At 36.2% G+C, this 19,780-nt stretch overlaps 1 protein-coding gene across 8 annotated transcripts in view; it reads right to left on the bottom strand.

Moving 5' to 3' along the window:
• SGCG (sarcoglycan gamma) overlaps positions 1–19,780 on the bottom strand; it is a 134,690-nt gene that overhangs the window by 84,022 nt on the left and 30,888 nt on the right. For 4 of the 8 annotated variants that reach the window (XM_084497309.1, XM_084497310.1, XM_084497305.1 and 1 more), the window contains exon 2: positions 7,773–7,864. The gene's annotated coding sequence lies outside the window, so the exon portion shown is untranslated. Of the gene's footprint in view, positions 1–5,872; positions 5,986–7,772; positions 7,865–19,780 lie in introns of those variants that run through there. The other 4 variants (XM_084497306.1, XM_084497307.1, XM_084497308.1 and 1 more) reach the window with 4 other exon arrangements.

Raw genomic sequence — 19,780 nt, 5'->3', positions numbered from 1 at the left:
ACACTATTTGTATCTCAAAGTAGATTTTTTTCATAGGAAATATTTTAACTGAAATGGAAATAAATGGTTATTACTAAAATTCCTAACTTTCCATTAAAGTTGATTTACATCAGTAAATCTAATACTGTGATCTGAAAAGTAAGACTTATATTTTGCATATTTCTTAATTTTAAAGTTCCTACTTTGGGAAAATAGAAAACATTTGCTGTTAGGATCAAAGAACAATCACATTACATTCTCCAGGAAGAACGTCTCTAGTTTCTAAAGTCATTCTTTGGACGTATATGGGAAAAATATTCATAGAGCATGTCTAGAACTTGCCTTTTTAAATTCAGATTAAACATTTCCATCAGTTTTTATAGTCTGAGATCAGAGAATCAACCCAGAAGATAAAAAAAAAACAAACACAAAAACCTTGGAATAAAGTAATAGTGAAGAATTGCTTTCTGCTATGTATGCACCCATTACAGTTTTATTTACAATTGTGACCATGAACAATGAGCAACTGACTAGTTTCAGAGCTTTGAAATTTGTATCACAGTTGTAAAAATAGTATTAGAGGCTTAAGACCTATTACCTAAACTATTTCTTGTAGGTCCAAAGAAAACTGCATGTCATGCTGAAGAACAGGTTCTGATATGCTGTTAAGAAAGGTTCTTTGTCACTTATGTGCATGTTTAGACTGCTTACCACATGCATTACAGTTTGAATTAGACTCTTATTTCAAAAAAACAACTTATTTCACTGAATGGTGATTTCTCATTTAAGTGTTCCTCCAGAAACAGAAAGAGCCACAAATGAGGCTTGGCTTTCTAACCTCAGATTCTTGGAAAGTCTACACAACATTCTAAGTGCAATTTTGTTACAAAATGAAGGTACATGGTGCTAGATCTTGGTACAGTAAATTCAGTATTGAGTAGACTTGAGAATAAACAGAAAAGACTAAATAACGGGTACACTCAGGAAAGAAAACTAAAACATCAGTGGACACTGTAAAATAGGGACAGAAAGTTTCAAGTGAATGCTGAAGAAAGTCACAAAGTGAATGGAAAGGTATCAAAAAATAAATTTGCTGATAAAGCAGAGGATGAGAAAATAATTTAACTTTCTGCACTCTTTACTTTCCTTATTTTATTATGCAGCCATTTATATGTTTCACTTACTCAGCAGCCCAAATTCAAAGTTTATTTCTAGACAAGTTTCTAGTCTTAGAGCTTTGAATTTTCTCCTGAGTTAAAGTCATATTTTACTAGGTACTTGAGCATTTCTGATACAGGATGACAGTAATTTTATTGTTCTTAATTTAGCTAGCATTTTAAATGTTTTCAATATGACTAAGGGGATATGGCTTTATCTTCCATAAACATAATTAACATCAGTTAACAAACTAAATTACCAGCTGTGAATCACAGAACTATCAGTTCAATATCTGTTTAACTAAAAGAAAAATTAATAAAAGATACGGAAATAAATGTGTTTTTTTTATGTTTGTTTGTTTGTTTGTTTTAAAAGTACTTTTCACAGACTCAGAAAGTTTTTACTAACAATTTCAATGAAATATAAAATTCTAAAAGGATTTGGGGTACTCAGATAAACACAAGCAGTGGTTTTATCAAGTATGACCTTTAACAGATTCTTCTGTGTTATGCTAATGTATTAAATGAACTGCATTTCTGCTTACCAGCATTATCTTCTTACATGCACTGAACATAGCTGTTAAATGACTCATGAAATCATGCAGAATGAAATGTAGCATGAGCAGCAAAAATCTACCATCTCCTATCCTGGTCTGTGTAGCTGTCTATACTACGTAAAGCTGTCTCCATCTACGTAAAATTGTATACTACATCCATCCTTCATAAAACTTCATCCGTATTACATAAAACTTGGCTGAGGGTCCCCTCTGGGTAAACATGCAGCTCTAGCCCTCAAATATGACTGACTTTTTGTGGAATAGGAATGTGTGTTACAAGCCTTTCAGTGTGACAAGGCTTACCTGGTGACTGGGTGGAGTATGGATTGAGAGCAGCTATGAACAGAAGGACTTGGGAGTGTTGGTTGACAAGAAGCTCAATATGAGCCTGTAATGTATGCTTGCAGCCCAGAAAGTCACCTGTATCCTGGGCTGCACCAAAAGCAGTGAGGACAGCAGGGCAAGGGAGGTGATTCTCCTGCTCTGCTCTTGTGGGACCCCACCTGGAGCCCTGCGTTCAGCTCTGGGGTGCCCAGCACAAGAAGGACAGAGAAGTATTAGAGGAGGAGCCATGAGGATGGCCCAGAGGAGGGCCATGAGGATGATCAGAGGATGAACATCCATTTTATGATTCTCTGTGGAGAGAACCAAATCTGATATAGCCTCATCTGCCTCATCCATGCTGGCTTTAGGGAGTGTTCAATAAGTTCTGTCTCTTGTTTGCCATTCAGGCCAAACCCCAATCAACTAATGAAAACTATCAGTCAGGCAAACAGTAACTACAACCTTTTCTACCAGTCTCCCAAATATCTTCCTGTGATTTTTCAGCCCCCAGGGAATGCTGATATTAAAATAATCCTTCCTGTTACTTTTTGCCCGTTAAACATTTAATCTGTCCATTTTCTTCCTTGTTTTTCCATGTAAAATTCAAGCTCCATAATAAAGTCAATTCTTACTGATTTATAGGTACTGTAAGCGGGCCAGCAGGGACTGGAGAATTCTATTAACTACCAATATCCAATGACTTATCTTATTTGGATAAACTGTGATGCCCTCCATGTACTGAAACAAACTTGAAATCTAAAACATTGCAGATTGGATCAACTATTAAGACAATGAGAGGAGTAATCAAGACCAGTACATAATAATAACAATAACAATAATATCAATAATAATAATAATAATAAAATATATATTTCCCAAAAGACATTAGAATCATTGAAAAATTTAGGATGTAATCACACATTGCTACAAGCTTCATGAAAATGAGACTTAAAACAGTAGAATAAAGCCCATTAAAGTCTCCACTAAGAGAATGCAGTGGACAAGAAGACACTTATTAAATATCAGAACACCTGCATTAGGAAATACCTTGTAAATGTCCCTGTTATGGAAAACCACCAGTAACCTCATTAAACATCTAAGACAATCAATTTTGTGAAATTTATATGACCAGAAAATTATTCTCTGAATTTTGGCAGAGGCTTGGGTTTGTATGATACAATTTATCCATTTTTTTCCTTTCAACTGTTCTTCCAAAACTGTTTTCCCATTAATAAGAATATTTTTTTTGCATGAAGATCTTCAATATTAAGAAGATCTTAATATTAATTAAGATGATTATTAATTAATATATTGAATATATTAATATTCAATATTGAACATTTATAATCAACATTGAATATTAATGTTCAATATTGAATATTAATTCAATATAATACTCATATTTGTGTAATTACAAACTTATTTCAGTATTTTATCTTCTGTTATTGGATCCTTATGATTATACATCCAGAGAAGCTGTGGATGCACCATCCCTGGAGGTGTTCAAGGCCAGGCTGGATGGGGCTTTGGGCAACCTGGTCTGATGGGAGGTGTCACTGCCCATGGCAGGCCCATTGGGATTAGATGGTGTTTAAGGTCTATTTCAAACCATACTGTGATGTTATGATACTACAATCTTTCCAGGCATAGAGGTGAGGCTCACTGGTTTGTAGTTCCCTGGGTCCCTCCTTGCCACCCTTTTTAAAACTGGAGTGATGTTTTCCTTTTTCCAGTCACTGGGGACTTCACATGACTCTGACGTCAGGACATGATGGAGAGAGGCTTGGCACCTCCATCAGCCAGCTCTCTGGGGGCCCTGGGATGGACCACATAGACTTGTACCTGTTCGGTTCCATCAGCTGGTCTCAAACCTGCTCTTCGCTTACAGTGGGAGGGACTTTGCTGCCCCAAGCCCCTGCCCAGAGGTTCAGGGACTTGAGAGCTGTGGGAAGCCTGACTGGCAGTGGAGACTGCAGCAAAGAACCTGTTGAGTAACTCAGCTTTCTCTATGTCTGTCCTTGCCAGTTCTCCCTTCTTGTTTATCAGATGGCAAACACTCTCCTTGGCCTTTCTTTTCTGAGCAATGTACCTCTAGAAGCTCTTGTTTTTATTCTTTGCATCCCTTGACAAGCTCAGTTCCATCTGTGCCTTGGCTCTCCTGATTTGATTGATCCCATCCCTGCACATGTGGACAGCATCCCTGTGCTCTTCCAAAGGCCCATATCCCCAGTTCCACTGCCTGTGCATTTCTTTCTTATGTTTGCCCATCAGGTCCCTTGCTGAGCCATGCCGTTTTCCTGCCTTGCCTTGCTTGATTTCTTAGACACAGGGATGGAGAGCTGTTGTGCTCTAAGAAAAGTGTCCTTCAAGATCTGATCAGTTCCCTGATTCAGAGAACTGAAAAGAGCTGGAATTTGGCTCTCCTAAAGTTGAGGGTCATGACTTTGCTGTTTGCCAGGCCCATATTCCATAAGATCACGACCAGAAAGCTTGCTGCCCGTCCCTGGGTGGGCTCGAACCACCAACCTTTCGGTTAACAGCCGAACGCGCTAACCCATTGCGCCACAGAGACATGCAAATTTGGTGTCTTTTATTTTTAATTGTATTCTATGCAGTTGTTTTTACACCCTGGTGGTGTATCAGGATCATTTGTTTCTCATTATGTAATCAAAAGGAGGTCTGTATCTAATATGTGTGTATCACGTTTGTTTAGATGAGAAACAGACATTCAGCTTAGCCAAGGTAGCATCAGTGCTGACTCTGTACTGCAACCAAAAACTAAAAAGATCTTAAAATATGGTTCACCCATTTGGATGTAGCTATGCAGACCAGAATTCACCTTATTAATCATAGATATCAGACAGACCTACCTAGGCCCCCTCCATGGAAAATGGAGAGGCTAGTACATGATCCGTCACCTCTTCAAGAATGTATTTTAGATTTGGTAAAACCTCCCATGGTTTTACTCCCTCTCTGTAAAAGGAGGTTAGCTGACTGGTGTTGATGCAGTCAAATCACATTCCTACACTTTGGTAATAACAAAGTTCATTCTGATGCATGATTCAGTGCTAGCGCCTGACAGAGACACACCAAGTATATTCCACTAAATCATTTGATAATATGTCACTAACCCACTGATATTTACCTAGCCATTTTCTTGCAGTCAGTGAAATTATACAAGAGAAAGTATATTTGAATTCAAGGAGACTACAAACCTGTAAAAGGAGTTCTGTATACACAGTTTTACACTACTTATTAATGCAAGTAAGCTAGATTCACATCCAAAGAAGTTATAATGCATTTTGATAACAGTTCCTCAGACAGAAGTTTAGTATCACATTGTCATGCCAAAAAGAAGTGTTCAGCAGAAGCAAGGAATCCAGTCTTTACAGAATTTGACAGTATGTGATAAACGAATAAAAACTTCAAACTACAGACATCAGATATGTACTTCTGCAAATCAGATCTCTCTATATATAACAATATCTCTGTGTACTCATATGATATTGTACCAAATTTAAAAAGTACTAAAAGTTAGCTTCTTAATATTACACAAGTGCAAGTTTATACTTTGCCACTTAATACCACCTCTAAGTGTTAAAACAAACATACTTAAATGAAGAGAATCTAAAACTATAACTATATAAAAATTAAAACTTCAATTTAGGTCCTAAAAAAGATCGTATTAGCAGCAATGTGATCCTTAATTGAGGACAGAAAAAGCCAGAAAATCAGGTTCGAGCAAAGTTCAAAATATCCATAGATTAAGCAAAGACCAAATCAAAACCAATCTGATCATTAATATGCTAACATTTTAATATGGAATAAAAAGAAATCTAAAAATATGTTACTTACTTTAGAGATCTGAAAGAATGTGGACTTCTGAATAAACTACAATCAGACCCTTCCCAAGAGAGAATTGTCTAACTTTTCCACTACTTGCAAATCTGGAGTGGAAGATATTTTAGTCCTGGCCAAATATCACTGGAAGAAAATTTGCTCACATGTTTGGCTGTGTTTTACATTCCATCCTGTTGCTCTGGCATACAGACACAGCTAATTTTAATCTGTGACATAAGCAGCCAATTCTACTGCTAAAATGGTTGTGTGCTGACTCTAGAAATGAACTGTCCCACTATAAGATAGAACCAATCCATAATGCATACTAAAATGGCACAACCTGTTTTATCAAAAAATCCAACTGCTTTTTTAAAATCTAAGACTATGCAGCACTTCACAGAATTTCAATGTAAATACTATTAGCATAGCTGTTAAGAGCACAAAATAAAAAAAAATAGAAACAAAAGGACTTCTGTTGTCTTTTCTGAATCCATGTGTAATATCCAACCAAATTTTAAGTCATTTTTTGATAAATGTTAATTTTAATACTAATGGTATTCTAACCATTATTCTACTGGCTGGTATATAGAGTTTCTTTCAAAAAGCAAATACATAGATTATAACATAGTTATAATAGTACATATGAATTTTATATAACAATTACATTAACAATTATTAACCTTCCCCAAAAGTTAAGCTACTTTTGGTATTTAAGAAAGATGTATATAAATACCAAGAGCCATATAAAACAAACAAACAAACAAAAAGAAGTTTCATATATGAGATGTTTTAAGATGATCTTTAGAAATTATGAGCCATCTTTCTTCCGTGTCATTTAAGCTTTGAGTTTTCAAATGCAGAAAACAATTTCATCCCTGCACTGATTACAAAACTGACTACAAAAACACTGAACCACAGCCTGTGTGTTCAACCTATGATACTTTAGAATCTATGCTGTTAACTGTCTGCAGTTTAAAAACCATTAAAACATACATTTGTAAGATTTACTGAATAAAAGTCCAGTAGACGTCTGCTATGTGAGGTGTTATAATCATCATCCATATGGCTGGACAACTTTATTTCTCAAAGCAGAACATTTCCTTGTTTTTCTAGCACTGCACTCATGCTGTTACAATGCTGTAAAAGATGAAGCTCCTATCAGACATTCAACAGCTGCAGATTATAAATTTAGGACTGACACAAATCCAACTGATCACAGGCTTACAAGGTATTTTTTTTTTCTTTTATGAATTCTGTGGCCTTTAATACTTTATCAGATTGTTTATATACACAAATGGAGTAGTTCTATTCTGTACAAATGACTTAATTCACTGGTATCTGACAAAAAAGAAAAAATAGCTGTCATAATGAAGCATTTATAAACATCTTTAAATTAGCTTTTATATTTAAACTCATGGATTTATAAAAAATGGGATGAAAACATTTGGATATTGTGTTAAAAAGCTTCTCTTTAATTGGAAATCCATGTCAGTATGAGAGGAAGAAACCTATAAATGTCAGATGCTTTTGAAAGATTCAAGACAGGCACTGTTTAGGTGATCGGGCATTCACATCCAGCAATTTCTTGCAAAACTGTCCATTCTTGGAGCAGAGGACCACATAAAAGCGGATAGAAGACTAAAACAAAAGCAACATTTTAACTGCACTTTAATAGGTTTCCTTTTGGCATATCTGTAATTAACTGATTTCTCAATGTACATGTATATCCTAACATAGTGCCCAGCTATAGAAAGAGATTAGATTACATGACACTGTAGCTCTTTTTGGACAGAACTTCTGTGCTATTTTCCCTGTCTGATTACTCCTCTTGGTCTATATTCCTGATGACTTTTGTCTGTTCTTCTACCTATCAAATATCTGCAAAGTAGAAATTCTAAAAAGAACAAATAAATACCTCAGTTAGTATCTTCTGAAGTTCTCATGAAGCAGGATTGGAGCAAGAGCAACTGTCAGTGAATTCTGTATCATCTGAAGGCAGCTGTCTTCCTATTCAAAGGAAAAGGAAGAAAAAGGAAAATTTTTCATGGATATAGGAAAAAGAACAGGGTTTATTCTGAACTGTCCTCCTGAGTACTTTAACTGACCACATCTTACAAGTGATAGACCAAAATTCATGGAACACAAACAAAAAAACCCAACACTGGACACACAGCTCCTGTTTGGACTGAAAACAGGATCATCAGCATTGTTTATAGTGTATGGGAAATAAATCTTAGTCTAAAATCTATGTGAAAAATAATAAAAAGATTTCTCTTGTAATATTAAAGTTCCATCTACTATTGGAGAGTGTTAGTATAGTGAGCAATGACTTGAGTCATGGGCCTCATTGCATCTGTATGACAATGTAGGTCTTCCTTGGAGTCAAGTAATTATTGTGCCAGTCCAAGAAACTTGATGACCTGTTTCTCACCAAAAGCTTCCAACCTCCTTTTTGTTTGGATTTTGAAAGTCAGTGACTGGCAACTTAGTTCTGGAAAGGTAACTAACCAAACGTATTTATCTTCCACATTGACAGGAGTCCTCATACCAATACTTGTCCAACTAGAGCAAGAACCAGATACAGGATTTAGAGGCTGAGTTTCAAGTAGTAGGTAATTAGAAACTCCCGTAACTCCGGATTTATAATGCAAGCATAATTATCTATTAATTTCAAGAAATACACAAAAACTTACACCACGAGAAAAAAAATGAAAAAAGATACATAAATTGGGGTTTGAATATTGTAACATCAAAATATGTCACTTCTTTATATAAACAGTTTACAACTTTGACCAAAATTTCAACAACTGCTCATCCCTCAAAGTAGAAGACAACAAAATGGTGGAGAAGGCAATAACTATCATACATCCATTTAACTAATTCATCCAAATAAAAGAGACATAAAAGTCCTCTGGTCCTATATGTATTGACTTCTCTAGAAGCTAGTGTCAGTAACACTCCTTCTTCAGAAAAAACAAGATACCCCAACCTTCTTATATGCTTAGAATTACACAGCAAGAGGTATCCCTCTCCATACTTATTAATGAAGCTAACTGAGAATAGAAGTACTCTACTGCTGAACAATTGTGATTATATGGAAAACAGCAAATATAGCTAAAATTAGATGTGTAAAGGTGTACAACAGCAGATAAAACCAAGTTTTGCTGTACAAAATATTAAATAATCCCTTCAGAAAGGTAAAATAATAAAATTATAGCAACTTATGTTAATGATAAAATGGCAGATACTTTGGAAGATTAAAAAAAACCAACAACACAAAAACAAAGCAAGCAAACAAATAAAACCCTACAACTAAATATCTATTAGAATCACTGAATGCAAAACACAACTGAATTATCAAAGAATTAAACTGGGGGATAATTTTATTAACAAATGGTCAAAAAATATAAAAGGTAGTTAGTCACTAGTCATCTCTGGACTGCTGAGAACCAAGGGAAAAAAGTCTGTATCTTCTCAATTCTTGTTGTTGTGCATGTTAGTCACTTGTGAGCTTGAGTAATGATGCAATAGAAACACCACATTTTCAAAAGAGACTTTTTTTTTTTTGCTTCTACTGACTTTCCACTGCCTTTAGAAAGTATAATATGGTATGAAACAAAAAATGATGGAAACAAATTTTTCTAGTGTTCTTATCCAAAGCATTTTGATTTAGATGTCTTGCTGCTATGCTTTTTAAAAAATTTAAAAGGGATAATACAGCAGTCCATTTTTGGATAGACTGAGACCTTGCCCCTTCCTAAGAATAGGGCTGAAATGTGTATCTCATAAATGGATGTCATGTAAACCTGAATAAAACAGTGTGCCAAATCAGGACTTAAACATATAAAAAGAAATAAAAATTTTAAAAGATAATGTTGCACCTATTTGAGCTATAAAAATGGGGTAATTTTAAACAGCTACTTACACAAGGTGGAAAATATTTCAATGGCAACACTTTGGAATATAAACACAATAAAACTTAAGAGCAGAAAGTGATAAGAATACACAAGGCTTTAAAATATACATGTATCTGCCTAGACTGTTTTATTATGCCAACACATACAAGGAGGTTCAAAACAGCATTGAAACCCAGAATAGTTAAGTTTTAATAGAGTATGAACAAGTATACTTCTAATATAGAAAAATATCCAAATGACTATGCAAGACAAGATAAAAATAAAAGGACTTATTTATAAGTATCCAACTGGCCAGCATGTCAGTGCACAGCAGGCCCTTGTGTCTGCCTTCAACTAAATTTTTCCATATGTGAACATGAACAGCTGGCTGTGGGTCTGTTCATCTTATCAGTGTTTCAATCTTTGTATCAGCTGTTATCTCCCAACTCCTTGCTGCCACACCTCTATCAAGCAGATTCAAACTGTGACAGAGGGACAGTTTTGTTGTTTGTTGGTAGTTTTTGTGGATTTTTTGTGGTTTTTTTTTTTTTTTTTTTTTTTTTTTTTTTATTAGATTGTATCTTCTGCTTGGATTGTATCTTTGCATATTTTTGTTAAATAAGTCCTTTATTTCTGGGAGTTTAACTCTGTGTGAGCCTTTAAAGAAGTTAAGAAGTGAGGCAGCAAGTGAAAAACTGCACGTGTATGTTGTGCTTCCTGCTGCACTCTGCGTAAATGAGCCTAACAGGATAAGTGGAATAGATGTTAGATGAGACAATCTATTTATTTATTTATTTTTTTAAAGGAGCAAACAACTAAGCTCAGTATTATAGACCCTTTTCATGAGGCAAGCTGAGGAGTGAAAGACTCATTTTCAGTCTGCAGCTTTTGTGCTGACCAGAAGACATGATGTAGAGATGTTGCTAGTAGTTAGTGGTATCCTAAAGGCAGAAGATGTTGCCAAACTTAATACTGCAGAGAATAAAATAACAAAAAACAACAAAACACCTTGACTGTCCAAGTGGATTTGGAATGATTTTGTCCTATTTCACAATTTGGAGAATACTTTTATTGTACCAAGTATGAAATTCCACTACTGTTGGCTTGCAGAAGTTAATTGTTAGCTTTTTCTCAGGAACAAAAACAGAAATGTATACTTTGATTTATACAGAACTCTATGCTATTCTACGCAGGACAGGGGAGTAAAGCCCACTTTAATGGGTTCATACTTTTGTGCATTGGATTTTTTATTTTGGTGCATGATTCAATATGCTATTTCAGCTCCACCTGCAGACAGTCTGAGACACGTAGAAAAGTGTATTTACAGTTATATTCTGTACGTGTATGTCACACAACTTCTACAACAGAGTCAACAGTACTGGAAATCATCATAGAAAGAACCATATTTTATGTTCTTTGGTCTGAAATTTTCCTTTTAAATCACTTGGCCTTTACTAAAAAGTAAAGCAAAAGCCTCAAGCCCACTAACCTTCCAGAGCAGGATATTCTGCCTTGGGATATCTGAACTCTGAAGAATTCAAGTCGAAGGCATGTCTGTCACCTGACTACATCAAACAGAAAGCTGACTGACTGCATCCCAGGAGATGCTGGAGGGAAGGGATGTCATCCAGAGGGACCTTGAAAGAAGGACATGGACTTGTTGGAGTGAGTCCAGAAGAGGGCCATGAGGATGATCAGAGGGCTGGAACACCTCTACTGTGTGCTTGCTGAGGGGGAGGGAGCTGGGGTTGTTCAGCCCAGAGAAGAGAATGCTCTGGTGAGACCTCATTGCTATTCCTTTTATTTCCATTCTTTTTTCTTGTTTCTTTTCCTACTTAGAGATACACCAGATGTATAGCTGACTTTCTATTTTAAAAAGACCCCCATTTTCCTTTATCGTCAAACTCTATGTTATTTGCCAGGAATATTTAATACTTCACTATACGTAAGGATACATTATGATCAAATAATTACATCTATTATACTCTATATATTATAATAATTTTATATTAATACATAATACCTACATAATATATTTAATAGTAACATAATAAGATAGCTACATCTAATCTGCATTTGAAATAAAAACGTGATAGAAAGCCTAGTTTAAATCCTTTGCTTCAGTGCCCACTGCTTTAGCTTGAATAGTTTTCCAGTCAAGAAAAGTACCAGCATATATATTCCCCAAAAGAAAAGTAGAAGCATGGGGGAGGAGGGGTGGGGTGGGGAGTTCAGGCACATAAAAGAAAAATGTTTCCTGTTTTGAAAGACTTAGAATAAGCCAAGTGGAGACATGAAAATTACAGTGCTCTGGCCAGGACGCTAACAGGAACCATGGTTTCAGAGCTCATTCCCCGACAAACTCAATGCCAGGAAAGTTTTAGTGGATTGCAATTTTATGTTTTGAGCAAGAGAGTATTGAATTATTTCCATAGGAGAAATCTGCACAAGTTTTATTTTTCTAAAAGTGTAATCATTAATAACAGTAAGAAAAAGGTGAACAACTAGTTAACGATTTCTAAGAAAAGGTGTAGTGCTAATGTAGTGCTTCTTTGTTAAGCAACTGGAAAATGTGACTGCAGATGGTAATAATTCATATTAGCACGTATGCTGAAAGAAAAAAAAAAAAAAAGAGAGAATGAGTAAGACTCTGTCTAGCTAGTATAAATTATATGAAAACATTCTTAATAATTTGTTGAGTCCTAAAGAGAACTTCCTTATTTTGTTTAACAGGGTCAGCTTTCAAATTCTCAGAAATACTTCCAAAAACATGAACTGAAATTTAAAAGCTAACAAAAGCAAACAGGAAAAGAAAAAAGAATTAAACTTTAGTAGGAATTAACCCAAATGTCTGTCTTAGCTAGTAAGTAAAATATGGTCATTTACCTAACTAAATCTGGCTCCAAGATAAGGGGTTATTTGCATAAACCAATGAGTGAGCACAATAAGCATATACTGAATCTGTATCCTACATTTTATTTAGGAATAACCTAGAAAAAAAAATAAAGTAAATGTTTTCATTTTACATGACTGCCTGTGTTGAAATATTCCAATAAATGTTCAATTAAAAACAGCAATAATGAAGATTTCAGATGGATAAGAAATTTGCACAAGTTTACATCATCTATTTCTAAACATTTTATATTTACACATATTTGATCTGGATAGGCTGGACCGATGGGCTGAGGTCAACTGTATGAAGTTCAACAAGGCCAAGTGCCAGGTCCTGCACCTGGGGTGCAGCAACCCCACGCAGAGCTACAGGCTGGGAGATGAGTGGTTGGAAAGACGCCTGGCAGAGAAGGACCTGGGAGTGATGGTGGATAGTTGGCTGATATGAGCCAGCAGTGTGCTCAGGTGGCCAAGAAGGCCAACGGCATCCTGGCTTGTATAAGAAGCAGTGTGGCCAGCAGGGCTAGGGAAGTGATCGTCCCCCTGTACTCAGCTCTGGTGAGGCCTCACCTTGAGTACTGTGTTCAGTTTTGGGCCCCTCGCTACAAGAAGGACATCGAGGTGCTTGAGCGAGTCCAGAGAAGGGCAATGAAGCTGGTGAGGGGCCTGGAGAACAAGTCCTGTGAGGAGTGGCTGAGGGAGCTGGGCTTGCTCAGCCTGGAGAAAAGGAGGCTCAGGGGCGACCTTATCACTCTCTATAAGTACGTTAAAGGAGGCTTTAGTGAGGTGGGGGTTGGTCTGTTCTCCCACGTGCCTGGTGACAGGACGAGGGGGAATGGGCTAAAGTTGCGCCAGGGGAGGTTTAGGTTGGATATTAGGAAGAACTTCTTTACTGAAAGGGTTGTTAGGCATTGGAACAGGCTGCCCAGGGAAGTGGTGGAGTCACCATCCCTGGAAGTCTTCAAAAGACATTTAGATGTAGAGCTTAGGGATATGGTTTAGTGGGGACTGCTAGCGTTAGGTTAGAGTTTGGACTCGATGATCTTGAGGTCTCTTCCAACCTAGACAATTCTGTGATTCTGTGATATAAAACAGAACTTTAAAATTTATCTGCTTAAACGTTTCACTTACAGTGAGCTCAAAATAAAGCAGAAGTTTATAAATCTTAATTACATTATAAAATATAATTTTATTATTATTATTTAGTAGAGAACCTAAAATCAGCCAGGTGAGGCAGAATATAAACAGAAGTTTACAAATAAGTAATTTCCTACCCATTTCTCTTTGCTCAAAGAAAATCCTTGCTTTCAGACCTGATGTGTGTCACCTTAATGAGTTTATGAGTTGCAGAAAACACTTGCTTCCTCCAGAATCAAATTTCCTCCAGAATCAAGGAGGATTCCGTTTGATCACTCATGAAATCTGACTTGCAGCTCCCTGGCCTTTGCAGCAATCTCTCATCTTGGTTGTTCCTCCTGAGCTGCAGGCTCCTAAGCCCCTTTGCTATGTTTCTCTCTGCCTTTTTTACTCATTGATAAACTTGCATTTTCTGAAGTCTTCTTTTCTGGACTCTATTTCAATGTCCTTAAGCAATGAACAACCTTCTCTGATTCCATGAGGTCTTTGACTGACTCTGTCACTCTTAATCAATCACAGGAAGTAAGAAGAAAACAAAACAGTTAGACAGCCTGCCATATACACCTGTATTTAAAAAAACATCTTAAGCAGTAGGATGAGATAGTTTAATGAGCAAAAAGACACACTTCTCTTCAACAGCTTGCAGAAGACAAGCCATATTATAATTAAGTGCTCTCTGAAATCAGATGTATTCCCAATGTTACCGAATGAAATCATTTCTTTCAGACTGTAGGAAAAACTTTTATCCAATACCAATTATTTGTGGGAGTTTTTTGGTAACCATAAAAAAAGAAGCCACGTTCTCAAAGCATATTTTTTATTCATTTAAAACTATGCTATAAAAAAGTGAATGATTAATGATTCTGCATTTCACAAGTTGTCCTGTTCTGAGGCAGATTACTCTTAATCTTGCACTCAAAATCATACTACACCCTATGACTCACCAAAAGAATGTCAGGAAAAAGATCTTAATGTTTTTAAATTACAAAAATGGGAAGGAGAAAAATGGCAGAATAATAAGCATTTTTAGTGCTATAAAGTAAACCAGTCTAACAAACACACATTAGCTATTATTTTGGAAACTAGAAGTACACAGTGTTTTGTAGCATTTCCATTTTCATTCTGGATGATCCTGCAAGAATCCAACTCCCTCACTTCTGTGTAGCTTATAAAACTTACCAGTTCAAAATCATAATGTACCATATAGGTAGCTTCAACCCACAGAAAAGTGAAAGAAAGAACTCTTCACCTTGAAGGCCTGGGCAATCTTTGGTAAACAAAATGCAGGTATGTTTGAAAGTGTAATTTAAGTGATGACTTCCTGAGATCAATCTGTGGATATTCTGTACTGAACCACAGTTCAGAATGCCAGATTGATGTACTTACTCCAGAATCTCTCAATCATGATGATTGTCCTCATCAGGCAGACAATGGAAGCTCAGCATTTAGCTGAGATGCTCAGGAATTTTTACCCTTCTGAGGGTCTAGGAAGACAAAGAGAAGGCCAATGGAAAAGAAGCAGAAAAAGGAAAAACAACTTTTCTCACCAACCACCGTAATAAGATAGCAATTTGTGCTCTGACCTGTGGAAAAAATTCAAACAGCCTTTAAAGAGCAAGAACAGAACTGTAGAGCAAACTATTTTTAAGAATCTGCTTTGAAGATCTGAACTTGTAAAGAAGTAGAGCCTTAGTGCCAAAAGTCAAGTCACAGCTCTTGAACCATCAAATGTTTTTTGAGCTACTGTTCACTATAAGACTGCAAAAATAACAATATTAATGTTAACAATATACCCCAACAATCTGTTGGCCCTACCGAGATTTCAGCTTTGCCAAAATGCAAGCAGAAAAATTAGGCACATGAGAAATGTATTTAATTAGGAACTTGCCATCTGGCATAAGCAAGTAAATTATAAGCATAGCCCTTTTAATATAGAAGAAGCTATAATCAGCCGGGGAATAGACCATAAGCTATTTCTTGTTTGATTGAAATGCCTAAGTTAGGTGTGGGGATACTGCAATTATCAAGTATTTTGAAGCATTATCCATGAGGCCGAGCTGTGGGTAACCACAACAAGCAGAGTAACTGTTGTAAAACTGTTGACTTAAAATTGATGGATATAAACCAGCAGTTTTGGCAGCCTTTAGGAATCTGACACCGTACTTTTTAAAGTACAGTCAGAACATACTTGGAAAATAAATAGTTCAATTAGTTTAAGCAAGAAATAAAAGCATGCATAACATTCTTTTTGAGTGCTATCCGAAGCAATGTTTATTATAATTAGGCATCTCATTCTCATTTTGAAAAAAAAAAACAAGAGCCACGTACAGAAACAGTCAACAAAATGCAGTAGGCTTCAGTCAGCTGCTCTCATTGTGCTGACCATGAGACTACTGGTTTGATTTTAATAATAAACACCATCAGCAAATGACAAAGTTTCTTCTTCTGTGAACTTGTGATCTGTAATAGTTTGGAATCAATAGCCAAAGAAACTGAAATTATGATTAACATTTTTTCCCCTATTATTTAAACAAAACATTTTACTTTACATTTTTACTCCTCACTCTTCAGCAGCTGTACACAGCTGAAGCGAGAACAGCAGTGTTCTACTTCATACAATCAACTCCTTTACTGTCTTGACAGCTACAGTAGTACTTAAGCAAGCTGCTCCATTTTCAGCTGGACAGTCTAGCACCCAGTCCCTCAGATCTTAGACAACTATTACAGGACCAAACCTAAAGCCAAGTCACAGACCACGTCCTCCAGCAGGAAACAACTTCCAGAAATTCACTGACCCTTTCCCAAGGTGTCTGACAGCCTCTGACCCACTTTTTTTTTTTTTAAATTTTATTTTTAATATTTAAAAAAAAAAAAAAAAAGCACCAAAATGAGTGTAAAAGTGTGTTTTCCCAATCAGCAACTGTACAAATAGGACGGACCCTTTTATTCACAGCATAATTACCTGCAGTACACAGTTTAACCATGACTTACAGTCCTCTGTACTGTTTCTAGCATTTTCTACGGAAGTATTCTTGATGTTTCCTGGAATATTGATTGGAAGAGGCCTTAAAGGATGACCATTAATATATGAGTAGTTAGTTTCAAGCCTTTCAGATTTTCAGAATGGGCATATACCTTTGGGTCTCTTTTTCTTTAATTATGGTTGTTCAATTTATAATTGACCGATTTTACCTGCCTCAGAGGATCCTTAAAATTTGATTCTGGGCTGGGCAAAAACATCAAGAGCTGACCAATTAATTTTTATGTTCTTAAACAAGCTTGAGTAGATGCTTAATGTTCTTCTTTTTTTCTTATTAATTGCTTGATGTGCTTGGATTTTAAGCTTTTCCTAAAATTTGTGGATATATGGGTTCACTAACAATAGCTAGTAGTTTTTATTTCTTATACAATTTAATACTCCTTGGCTGCCTTACATATAGTAACCCCAAAAGAAAAAAAAAAAAAAGAAGCTGCATTTTAAAAACAGACATAAAATCTAACACATACCTGGGTGTATGTGAATATATAAACCCCCAGATTTGCCCACAGGTCTCTGGTGATTGCTACAGGATGGAACAAACAAGAAGGATTATTTTTTTATGCTGCTGAAGTAGTTCAACCAGAAAAGATCTGGTCACTATACTTGGAATTTCTCTGGAAAATTGTATAGGGAGAGAAGCACCATTTTAGATACTTATGCTCTCCTTAAATTTTTAACATTGAATCAAGGAGGGATTGGTACTTTAACACCTGGGGCTTGAACAGAAATTGCCTCCTACTGTGTTGATTTTCATGATGAGGTTCCTGAACGTGGTTACTGAAGATTCACACAGCCATGCTCATCTTGTAGCCACATGGATGGCCAAGAGACTACAAAAAAATGAAGACAATGACATATCTCTATGTTACATACTCAGAAACTGTATGGAAGCAGCTGAATGAAAATGTGTTTGGACTGTTGCTGGGGAAAAGTGTTGGGAAAATGATGGGGAAGGAAGGTAGTAAAAATGTTTCATGTGAAGACCGCATACCAAGAGATCAGGACAAGAGCAGATGGTAAACTTCCAAAGGGAAGCTTTACCATATTCTGAGATCAGCCAAAAGAGACCTTGAAGAAAGAAGGAGGAGCATTCTAACAAAACTGTTTTAATAACGACTCTGGCAGATACCTCTTGTGCTCTTGATGTGTAGGATGTAGGTTACAGGATAAAGGAGACCTCTAAGACTAGTCAGACTACCTAAGTGAGCAAAAAATCTGTATGCAATGAATGTTTTCCTGTAACACGCTCCCTGACATGATACAGGAAACCAGTACACCCATTAAATCATACAATGTAACCTCTACAGGAGAGGCCAAAAGATAAATGAGCATTCAGGAGATCCTTCTGTATTTAGTTGTATCTTTACACTTAAGGAGGATTTTATAACCCACATATTAAAAGGATTTTGCATCCCTACCTTGTCTTTCATTGCAAAAGAATAGTTTTAATACACATCTCATTGTCAGTCAGTGGTTTACTGGCTAGTGCCAGCTGTCTTCTCTTCATGAAACTGGTGGTGGTGATGGTGTTACTTCACCCACATTCAATTAATAAGAGATAACTATGTGGGCAATCTTAGGAAGATACTTGGTTAATCCTCAAACCATGGCTTAGAATGGACAAGTCACAAAAGGAATGGGAATATACAGTTTAAATAGGCTACTCTTACCAGAATCATGTCCTTAAGCATAACAACAAATGGGTTGAGTATGCTTTCTGGGCCCATTTCTGCCAATTTTTCTGGTTCCAAGAAATGCACTGGTTTAAACAGTTCTTGATTCTTATTTTACTAAATGCCCAAATGGTAATTTGTATCTTCAGTGTTAATTACTTTACTAATTTCATTGATTTACACAGAAGTATTACTCTCTAGTGACTTAAAATTCTTAGGAGTCTATCTGCTGGTGGCTCTTTTGCTTTTTCCCCCCCCCCCAAATCTCTAGCCTGCTTTGAGAGTCTTCCTCAAAGCTGACCTCTTACAATCACGACCTCTCTCCTTCCTTCTTGTGTTGAACAATATGATATTTTTGAATGTTGCTCACATCTACCAACTGACTCTACAGAGCACCAATTCAAGTATTCTAGGTTCATATATTTAATCCCCAGTCCATGTTGTCTGAGCTAACATCAAGCAGAATGGAAGCAGACGAGTGTTATTCCTCTTTGGGTTCTCAGAAAGCAAGAAGGGAAAAGGAAAATTAAAAGCAGAGAAATCTGTACCAACTGATCCCAGCAGCATTGCCAGTTGGTGTTTGTTCTGTGATACTGAGATCTGTCTTAGCATCCACTGGTCTATGATTGCTAAGCTCCTTGAAGCATCAGTATACAATCCAGCATACTTTCTTTGTGTGGAGCTTAGATAGTTTAAGGGTGGGAACAGACAGCAGTCATCAGAACTTATTGCCCTTTGCTAGAACTCCCTCAGCAAACTGAGGTCTGTATGCTTCACTTACCTATCCCCTACAAAAGCTTGAATTTTCCTGATACATCAAGTGCTGTGGCACAGCAATTCTAATTGAGTTCAGTTTTATTTTTCTTTCTTACTTTTATCTATACACTTTAATCATACAAACATGGATTGGGGTACAGAGGTATAGATGAAATGTTCTGCACTAATCATTGTAAATTGACATTGTAAAAAGGCCTTTAAAGAAACATACAATAAACTTCTGATTAGTTAAGTTATATATTTTTTTGTTTCAATAAAAAGAGTGAAATAAAGAAAATATCTAATTTATATGATCACCTTCTACAATTTGAAGTATTCTGTTAGAAAACAAACAAAAAATCCACCAAGTCTATCCATACTGCATGTAGTTACTTTACACTCTAGTACAGACCACAGATCACATGTCCTAAATTTTAACCAGTTTTAACATGCAAAGACGTATTAAATAATCTTAAAACTAATTAGAAAGCATTAGTTGTTACACTGTATTATTACAGATTTTACTTGA

This window comes from Aythya ferina (genome assembly GCF_964211825.1).
Source record: "Aythya ferina genome assembly, chromosome: 1".
NCBI lineage: Eukaryota > Metazoa > Chordata > Aves > Anseriformes > Anatidae > Aythya > Aythya ferina.
The sequence above is the reverse complement of the archived record's forward strand: the minus strand, read 5'-3'. Positions and strand labels throughout refer to the sequence as shown.